Raw genomic sequence first — 10,980 nt, 5'->3', positions numbered from 1 at the left:
AAGTGTTTTCATCTTTTATTTGATCTATTTTTCATTTGGTCTGTTTTCTTTATTGATATTTATGTTCATGCGTTGCTTTGTTTTTGTGCTCTGTGATTTTGTGTAAAGTCTCACTGCTGTACAATTTCCTTTGAAATAATAAAGATAAGTTGACTGTAAATAGAACTGTATTTGACAGAAGACATTCTTTGGTTTTTCTGTGTGCAAAGATCTCTGTGTAAATGTTTTTTTTGTCCCCTTAAAACCAACAAAAGTGTCACAGTTCAGCTGCGTGCAGGCTGGCAAGAGCGGGAGATGCTGATTAAAACTGTCATTATCCCTTTATCCACACACACACGTACACGTACAGCTCTCCATTTCTGAGGGAAATTAATTAAAGCTCTGTGTATTTTTAAAGTCACTAATAGTTCACAAAATGCCAGGAACGTCGCTTAATTTGTTGCTGAAAGATGGAAGCCACATATCAAACGTCGGGTGCTGAGCGTGAAACAGGATCGGCTAATTTAAAGGAGGAAAAAAAAGCAGGCTCGGATTCGTTAAAACCTTAATTATGTTGCACAAACAGCCAATTAAGGCTAAAATAACAACACTGTAACTGCTCTTTTTCTTCACCTACGAGGAGTGACGGGATGGAGGATGACACACGCAGGAGATGTTTACTAAATGATTTCTGTGTACGTTGATGAATGTTAAGGTTCTCCCCTCTGGCTTTTTTCTCTACTTTCTTTCCTGATGATTTTTACTTTAATCCTGAGCCTCTGAGACAGGCGGGCGGACAGACGGGAGCTGACAGACAGACGGACGCGGGGCTGAGTTCGCATTTAAAAAATCACAGCTTAGAATGGAAAAAGGTCAGAGATGGAAGCAGAAATATCAATGCGTATGCAGAAAGTAACCTTTCTTCTGTGCGTGACATTAGATCATTCTTTGATACTGGAGGCTGGAGGAGGGGGTGCCAGTCCTCCCACTGGAATGGCGCTTATTTCCCAAAATGCCCTCTGCTTCATGCATAATTTAAATTCATTGCCTCCTTTTTGCAAAAGGAGCTACAGTCGGCTTTTCTGTCTGTTTGCGGGTTGATGTGTACATTTTAATCCCGCAGAGTGCTGAGTCGCGACCGCACGCCGTCTCGCTCTCTCTGTCTCTCTCTCTCTCTCCATCTCTGCTCCCCCCTCCCCACATTCTCACGGCCGCCACCGCCGCTGCCGTGGATTTTAGTTTTTTAAGCACTTCCCATGCAAAAGCAAGGTGCTTGCAAAAATGTTAAGTCATGTGCGAGTGGCTGCTGAGTTCAGAGCGGCTGTTTAATAAGTGCTTTGCCTCTGAACGTCGTGTCAGCAGGAGGCTTATAGATCACGGACGCCCTCGGAGCTGCACGGCTGAACAAACTCTAAACTCACAACAACAGAAGAAGAAGAAGGACTCAGCAGCCTAGTTCAGCCGGACTGCAGCCTCTAGGGAAACTTTGTTCAACAGCAACGGAGACCTCTGACTTTATGTCTATAAATGCTGCTGGAACCTTTCAACAAAATTAGCCACCAGCAGTTTCAGTTAAACATTTTGTTGCTAGTAGCAACGACTGCTGGCTGTTTCACGTCCACCATTTTGTCAGATTTGTGACCGAGCTGCTGCCGTCGGATTAATATCGTTAGCTATATTTGAGGCCATTGTGCTAGTTGTACAATACAACATTCAAGGCAACTGTTGGGTTCATTCTTGTGTATTATGAAAGAAGTTAAACATCCATAAATAAATGAAAATAGACCAGACCACTTATAAATGGGTTCAAACGCCACACCACAATGTACAGCAGGAGCTGTGCCTGAATGAATACTGTGTCATGTAAACACGTCAGTAACAAGAAGGATGTCAGTCCGTCTGTCTTTTATTGGTACGTTGCTCTCAATGGACAGAATAAGCAGAAATAAAGAGGACAACAGGCCCAATGTATTTTACAGTTGAGTAAACAAGAATATCTTTATACAGTGTCTATCTTAAAAAGAGACTGAAACTGTGTGTGTGGAGTTAACTGTTCATCAGAGTGATGGCTTGTGGGTAGAAACTTTGCTTTCAGTATTCATGGTGTCCAGATAAACCTGAGTTAGCAAAAGCAATCTGCCCCAAACTGCCCCAAGGCCACAGAGTCCCTGGACCTGAAAAAAGGCTCCAGGCTCAGTGTGTGACAACTGGTTTCTGCTAATTTGATTTCAACATTGTTGTTTTGGGAAATGCACCACTAAATCATAATATCAGCTGAATTGATAAGGGCATTAAAGCAGAACCTTCAGTTGTGTTGCCCCGATAAGCAGAGTAAGAGCTTATTATTCCAAAACTAATCTGTGTTTGTTGAATTATCACAGCTTAATAACGAACACTGAGCTCGTTCTTCGGACCACGTCTCCTGAGGCCTTTTTCCTCCCGTGCCATCAGTTTGGTCTGAATAAAACCGCCTCCTGTAAACACCTCAATACATTTATTTTGAAAGGGCTTAAAGAAACCATCCAAAGCATGAAAATGTGTCAACCTTCCTCACTCTGTATTTTCTGAATATCCGTCCTCTTTGTGCTCATCCTCCTGAGTTCGGTTACAGATGTTCCTCCTGGAAGACTCACCGCTCCGTCTGAATGTCTGTCACTCGTACGAGCGCTCCGACACTTGTCAGAGTGGAGCGTCTTTCTCAGGGGAGCCATCTTTGAGCAGGTGATGTTTACGAGTATAAGAAGAGATAAACAGGAAGCTCACCTTCTATTCAATCACTCCTGTCGTGGCATGATGTGATCAAACTGTTGCTTCACTTTACAAACTGTCTGCTTTACACCTCGTCGCGTGTCACATACTAACACTGTACAAATAATGTTTTTATACTTATATTTGCATGAGAAAATGCTTTTCACTCACTAATTATCTTTAATTTCTTCCCTCTTTTGCAGTTTTTTTGATCGGCATTAGGTTCCTGTTGACAAAACTGATCTCTTCCTGCTGAAGGGTGTGCAGATCTTACACATTAAAAGCCTTGTTGTGGCTCAAAGGGCATAATCGCTCCCATCCCTGGCACATTTATAGTCTACAGGTAGTAATGAGATTAGCCGACAGCAACATCACTGGAATAAGAAATGTGAATGAGGAAAGAAAAAAATACACCCTTTGAGACACTAGAAGGCTTTTAATGTGGAACTTTTGTGCACACTACAACAGGAAGTGTGGCCTCTTTGACATTGAAGGGTAAGTTGAGTATTTTTCAACCTGGACCTTATTTTCCTGTGTTTTTGTCTCAAAGTGACAAATGGGGATGAGATGAAGATGGTTAAAAGATAAAAGCGACATATAAAGTCACATCTTAAGTTAGCTAAGGTTCAAAACGGAGAAGGGTCAATCAGCAAAATACGTCATTAAATTATTAATAATTAAGCGTACAATATGGATGAAGCCTCTGAATTGGAAAGCTCTTCATCCATAAACTCCAGCTCAAATAAATATGGAATTACAAATCATCTAAAACGCGTTTCCACCGCTGACTTCCTGCAACAAGTCACCTCACCTCTCCTGAGATTTCACGACATCTTGAGCGACACACAGCGAATCAAGCAAAAGGTACTAAAAATGATCAATTTCTCTGTAAGAGAAGTAAGTAGGAAGCACTTTTAATGGATGTACTTTAACAGTGTGCGGTCTGACTCAATACTGGACTCTGAAGTTGCCCTTTAACAGAGGGAGAAAAAATTTAAAAGTCACATGAATTTGACAAGTAGGCAGTAGGGTTGAGCATACAATGAGTATCTGTATACCTTAAACAAGTACTGGTATCAAAAAGGGTAAAATGTGTCTTGTGAAGCTCAATTGTGTCAATAGCTTTCTAATAAATACAGCATCTTCTGATCAACCCATACCGTATCAATTTAAAGCTCAAATGAATGACCTCCAGTTAGCCACACCCACATCCTGGTTAAGCCCTGCCCATTCCAAGTACAGGTATATACAATATATATATATAATCTACTCACTCATCCCTAGTAGGCACGACTCTGGTGTTGTAGTGGTGGAATTAGAGCTGTGGAAACGTAAATAATTAATCAAGACAAGAGGTAAAGTGTTGTTGGAGGAAGTATTGAGCTTGAATTAACAGCGTCAGGACCAGATCAGACACGTCTTTCTAAACTATGACAAACAATATATAAAAACAGAGAAAATTAAAAATTATATATGTATTATTATATACAAATTATATTATATTGGTTGGTTCTCCTTCCAGTTAAGAGAATTTACAGTGTGTTTACATATTCAGCATGTTATTAATTTTTGTATATTTTGTGTATTTTACATGAAAGTATGAACACAAACTGACTGTGAGAGAAAATCCTCAATTTGCACTTGACATATGACTCGATATACAAGAATAACGGATTAAACAAACTAGAGAACGGGAGAACGGGGGCCAATCAGAGTGCAACCCGGTGTTCAGGCCTTCAGCACAGCGATCTGTAGCTCTAATCACAGGATTTAGCACTGGGCTGATGGGGGTCGTGTTCGTCCTAATTAAGCACAAGAACTAATTGGCTCTGGTTTGAGATGGAGCTAATTGGTGAGCATGACGAGAGGAAGAGTTTGGGCGGTTAGGGTTGGTTGTGGCTAGGATGTAAGATCAATAAAGGTTTTGGCTAATAAGGCCTTCCTCCGTTGGTGGACACGAGCGGCTTGCTGGCGCTGCTTCCCTCCAGCCCGGATCATCATCAAAGGCTGATCGGATTCTGATGAAGCCTGCTGACAGAGCAGTGTTTACTGCTGCTGACGCTCATTACTGACTGAAGCACAAACATCACCATCGTCTGAGGATTTGTCGCCTCAAGAATCAAACATACTACACAATTAATGCAGACTTTGATTTAAAGTGTTTTCTAATTTACCTTATTGTTTATGTGATTATTTTGTATTGTCTGTTTTCTTTTGGTATCTTGTTTCCGAAGGCACAAATATTCATAGTTGTCAAAGAATACTGGTATTATTCATTTGTCGTCAGAGTTAAAGTTTGGTGGCCCAAAATGGCCTTCCCACACCTCTAAACCCTTTTATAATTTATAATTTTGCTCTACTGTATACATCGTAACCTTTTATTTTCCTCTTATTTTGTTCCATCTTTAAGTTTTTCCCTTTACTGTCTGGCCTCATGCTGTATGTCTGTCAGTTGGTCCTTGCTTTCATGTGACTTTACATCTTCTTCACTGACAACGCTTGAAAGTACCTGGAACTTATCACCAGTACCCAATATTTAGTTCCAGCAGCTCATCTGAAAAGCGGGCGAAGAGCTAGTGGAAACAAAAGCAAGACCCCTGACAGTCAACCAAGTCTCATGCCAAAGTATGTAATAGAGATCAGGCACTTTAAGTTACTCTAGTCCACCATTATGACCAATATTAAGATACAGCAGTGTAGTTCGACAATTAACACAGTTAGGATATTCCTAATAATAAGGTTATCTATTATTGAGCTAATCTGGTGGAATTTAAACGTGCTACTGACACGGTGGACCAGCGTGAGTACTGCAGGAATCAAATCCATACTGGGCAAGTCCTTCACTGTTTCCTACCAATGCCAACCTTCAGCACATGTATTAGGTAGCATGTCCTTTAACCATAATGTAACTGCTATAACCATCATCTTAACCTAACCTTAACTAGTAGTTGCCATGTGCAGATTGTAAACAATGACGTAAAAACATGACTTCCTGCAGTGGAAAAGAGCTAAATCATCAGTATGTTCAGCCTCAGGGGGGCGCTGTGAAGGCTTAGTGTTGTTAAAATAACCACAGAGAGTTAAGCGGCGGAAGTGGCGTTGGTCTGGGATTTTTGGTTTCTGATCAGCACTTCAGGGAAGTTTGAAAAGTTGTGCGGTAACCCCTGGAGGAGGAAATGCTATCTCTGCTGCTCTCTATACAGGAGCCCTCGGTGAGGCTCTGCGGCGGCGCTGTCAGAGGGCCGTAACGCTGAATTCAAGGTTGCCTCTATTAGTCAAGGCTATTTAAAATGGAGTAGCCCTCCTGAGTTTTTTCCCCCTGTAGCCCTTATCTGTACTCCTGAGTTCCAGTTAACCCCGGGGACTCTCGCTCACCCTGACGGCCTCTCTCTCTGCATAATACACTCTGCTACCTTGGTCACCATTTTCCGGTCAAACTAATTAGATTTCAGAGTCCCTGCTTGGGAAGATGTCAGTGGTATGAAATGAAAATAATTTCCAGATGAGTATCTGACATTTTACGCTGTCGACTAGAGTAAAGAGCCCAGGCGGATTGGCTCTCTCTTTCCTTTTTTTCCCCCTCCTCCTCTTCTCCTTCCTCTTCTTTTCCACTCCATCACTTTAGTCGCAGAGATATGCTAAATCCTCGTGCTTCCCCTCTCTTCTCTGCTCAGTCCTGGGTGATAAATGGAAGCGAATGTACACAAAAGAGAGCTTTTCTTTTTTCTGCTCCTGCTTGAAGTGTTAATGTGTTTAATTACTTTGAAGCTGGGTTTTGTGTGTGTGTGTGTGAGAGAGAGAGAGAGAGAGAGAGAGAGTGTTGCAGTTAAAGCTGCAGCAGGAAAAACCTTCAATTAATGCCTTTTCTCTGTCGATGACAATGGCTCCAATTTATCTTATAGGAACAATAGAGGAGTGAGAGGAGGTGCAGCCGCTGTGAACGCTCAAAGACGTCCAGGAGAAAGCAAACGACATGCTGCTGCTTCCCCCGCTGCAATCAGTGGTGATGCCGACAGCCCACACACGCACGAGGATACCTTAGTTTAAGAAACATGGCACTGAGTTAGACTCGTTCCCTGGAGGCTAGAACCACGATGCCGGGATGAGTCCAGAGAACATTTGTGTTCTTCCATGTGTTTGGATGGTCATTAATGTTGGATCAGGTCATTGTGTGTGTCTTAAACTTGACCAAGAGACCTTTCAGACTATATATACGTTGAAAAACAACCTGCAGCGAAGGCCAGAAACAGACTTCAAGGATTAGGAACAACCAACAGCGTAAAAACTCTGTCAGTCCTACAGTAGATGCAGAATTGGTTGATGCCAGACGAGGTGTCCATTATCAGGAATCAATGGACAACCTGGAGGCCAGAACCGTTGCCTCTGCAAAGTAAAAATAATATCATTATTTTATATTTTTATGCATTCTACATTCGAATTCTAAACCATGACTCCCGGTAACGCCTGACGGTTGACTAATACCTGGAACAATCATTACCAGACAATAAGATTCTTATGCAATAGAAGCGTTAACTTAATTTATAACGGTGAGCTGACGGTTTCACTGGAACTACTTAGTTGGTGTCTTACAATCAGATTTCGGTATTGACTCAGACTGGTATAAAAGCAGGATAAAACGTGTATTAAATTAGGCCATTATCTGGCTGATCATTGATGCACCGCTGATCTTTGTGTATGTTTGTATGTATGTATTAATGTGTCTATTGTCTATGTCAATTATTAATGAGACTGTTTTCTGACCTTTCAGCTCTATGGTTAAGGTTTGGTTAACTGGGAAACTGCAGAAATCACTGGCCTGGCTCAGATTAAACCTGTCATCAGAGCCAAAGTCGGGTCATGACTTCGCTATCCTGGGAAAGAAAATGACAAACTGGACGCTGCTCGAAAGTAGCATGGCCCCGTTTTGGAGCTAAATCCATCGTCAATTACATTGTATTGGATTGGTGAAAGACATATGAACTCGCCGGTAACGCATTTAAAGCAGTATCAAAGGAATTTCTGATACTTCCCTAAAAAGCACTAATACTCTCTAAATGTACTTAATACGTAATTTGTTCAGGCACTGTGTCAGCAAGATATCGAAATACATTTCTGATACTTTCCGATACCTAAAAAGTACTAAAAGTGTCTAAATGTACTTCTACGAACAGTCACGCTGTCAAAAAAACACGACGTTTGAACAAACTGTCACTCTTCATGACGTACCGTCCTCATTTCTCATTTCAAGCATGTTGTGTTCCTGTGTTGCAAACTTCAAATTGATCCTCCATGATCTACCTGGCTGTCACTCATGAACCAAACCCTGAAACACCTGAACCTGAACCCGGAGGGGCGATCCAGCCTCCCAGCGGAGTATCGTGACCTCAGACTGCGATAATGTTCCTACCAGACATTATGTACTGTATATAGGCTTCAGATTTTTCTCTGGAATAACAACAGTTGTTTTTTACTGAGCAGTGATGCAAACACACACCGCCATAAACCTCGATCTGTATTCACCGTCACACACCACCTCAGGACAAATCCTTGGTTCAGTAATGCTTGTACACACACACACACACACACACACAGGCGTCTTACATGTTCTTCAGAGGTTCAGTGTGATCCCGGTTTGTCAGTGTGTGCTGCACTCTGTGTTCCTATAAAGACTTTACAAGCTTTTCCAAAACTATTACCTAACCTCACTTTAAAATGTAATGATGTCTGTAACAATGATACGCTCTAATTATACAGAAGATAATCAGAGAGTGTGTTCATATTTTCTGCTTTTACAGTATGCAGTGATGGTTTCTTTGTATGATTTCTGACAGCTGTTCATCTGGAAAAATCTTGACCAATATTTGACGGATTCCCATGAAATTTGGTACAGACATTCATAGCGACCAGAAACACCTGAAGGACTTTGGTGATCCCCTGACTTTTAATGTACCACCACTGGTCGAATACTGTTTACTGTTTAATTAAATCAGTTGTACTCACATTACTGTCAGACTTCTCTCTGTGGACAGGTTGCTATGGTGTTTGTTTGCACAAAAAACAGCATGATGTGTCTTTAGTAACTGGTATTGCTTCGGTTTTCCGGTACTGTTGTACTGGAACGCAGTCCGCTCTAACTTCGGACTCCCGAGGTAAATGGTACGCAGGATAAACATCGTACAGTCAGTATTGGACTACAGTAGAGTTGCAAAGTCTGCAAAGGTACAGCTATTTAAAGCTTTGAATGGGTCAGTCAAGCTTTAGAGGTGTTGGTGGATGTCTTTTGGACAGAGCCAAGCTTGCTGCTTTCCAGTCTTGAAGCTAAGCTACGCTAACCACGGCGCTGTAGTTAACACACAGGCATGAAATTGAAGCAAATGTCCAAAAATGCTGAACTATTCCTTTAAAAAATAATATGTTTTCTCCCCATTTTCTTTCCTGTTTTTATTACCAGATACATTTTGTGTGCTCCGCTCTTTAAAAAAGAGTTTCCTGCTGCGATACAACGCTAATCAGTTCGTTCACAGACAACTTCTAAGGCACAGAATCAGTCTGCTACTTTCTAGAAATCTTATTTTTTTGTGTTTTTATTTCTTTCCTTTGTTTCTTTCTTCCTACCCTGTTTTCTTTGTTTCCTCCATCAGTCCATCCTCTTTCTCTCTTTCTCTCTGTATGGTTTTGTATCTCTCTCTCTCTCTCTCTCTCTCTCTCTCTCTGACCCCCCAGTCTGGCTCTGCATGGAAACCTTGCCGGCTCTAATTAAACTTTGGGCAGATTAGAACTTTGCCTTGTCAGTCTTTATTCATGCTTAAACAAGTTATTACTTTTTGAGAAATTAAATTAGCCGGCAATTAATTAATCGACACAGAGCTGGGAAAGAGGACGAAGGGGAGGAGGGACGGAGGGGAGGTGAGGGGGGAGATGAAAGTGGAGGAAAAAGAAAAAAGGGGGTGAGAGGAGAAGTCGGGTTTGGCAGCAAATGAAGGAAAAGGAGACATAGATTTATCTCAAAGACGGAAGGAAAGAGGAAAAAGAGAATTATAGATATTTAAATGTCATCCGTTCTTTCACTAATTAGCAGGAGATGAAAAATCGTTTGTTTTCTTTTTCTTTTAGACATCAACATTTGATGCTTTCAGAAGTCAAAACTACCCTCCTCCTCATCCTCCTCCTCATCCTCCTCCTCCTCATCATCCTGTAGAGGAGTCATTAGACAGACAACTATTCCTTCTCCCCTTCCTCATTTTCCAAATCCAAAATGAATTCACCCTCTGACTCCTTCTGAAGGCAACACAAACCAAAAAAAGGAGAAGTAAAAAGGTTCAGCTTTTTCCCCTTTGTTTCTCGCTCTATTTGGTTTATCCTCTTCCTCCTCCTCCTCCTCCTCCTCCTCTTGCTCCTGCCAGTGACATCGACGTATTGACTGACATGTTTAAAATGAGTCCCCCCCTTCCCCTGAACTTCCCCTCGGTTTCCTGCAAGGTATAAATCCATTTCCTGCTTTAAAACCTCCACTATCGAACCGAGACGAGGAGGCGGCACTCAATGTTACGGCAGCGTTTATCTGACCTTGTCGGCCATGTTGGACGTTACCCTTACTTCCCACCTTCCTTCTTTCCCTCCTTTTTGTCCTTCATGTCTTCCACAGATTTGGATACTACCATCAAACATATTTAAATTGATTTCCGTCCTCCTCTCTAACCAATCCATTTCATTTCCAGCCTTTCTTCCTTCTTATATCCACGCTTTCCTCCATTTTCTGCCGGACAAAAATTCTAAATAAAACCCCAAACTCTGATACGTCGTCAACCGAGAATTTATTACATTACTGCATTTCATTTCATTCATTTTTTCTTCCTCTTTCCGCCAGCATTTGCAAATGTCATCATCCGACACATTTGAATAAATGTTTGACTAAAATGAAGTCCTTCCTTTTCTCTCTCTGTAACATTTCCATTCTTTCCTTCATTTTCCTTTGGATTCAAACTGCTAAAGTCCTTCCCTCACTTTGTTCTACTGTTGTTCCTCTTGTCCTCTTTTGTTGTTCTTTGTCTTCAAGAGACAAATACAGTCTCTTAATGCTGATAGGTCACCATTATCTACATATCTTATTCCCTTCCTTTCTACCATTTCCTTTAATACAATCCCAATCTGAATACATTTATATCTTAACTTCCCACCTTCCTTCTTTCCGTTGCCCGTGATTCCTAAAACCAACCGCTCTCACCTGAGCTGCACTCTCTTCTTTCCTGTTGT

At 41.5% G+C, this 10,980-nt stretch overlaps 1 protein-coding gene and 1 long non-coding RNA gene across 3 annotated transcripts in view; one reads left to right on the top strand and one right to left on the bottom strand.

Annotated features, from left to right (window-relative positions):
- The window catches only part of LOC127374465 (protocadherin-1), a 191,222-nt gene that overhangs the window by 11,018 nt on the left and 169,224 nt on the right, over positions 1 to 10,980 (bottom strand). The window lies entirely within an intron of this gene.
- The window catches only part of LOC127374734 (uncharacterized), a 152,122-nt gene that overhangs the window by 15,231 nt on the left and 125,911 nt on the right, over positions 1 to 10,980 (top strand). The window lies entirely within an intron of this gene.

Source organism: Dicentrarchus labrax, unplaced genomic scaffold, assembly GCF_905237075.1.
Source record: "Dicentrarchus labrax unplaced genomic scaffold, dlabrax2021, whole genome shotgun sequence".
In the NCBI taxonomy this organism is placed as follows: Eukaryota; Metazoa; Chordata; class Actinopteri; family Moronidae; genus Dicentrarchus; species Dicentrarchus labrax.
The sequence above is the reverse complement of the archived record's forward strand: the minus strand, read 5'-3'. Positions and strand labels throughout refer to the sequence as shown.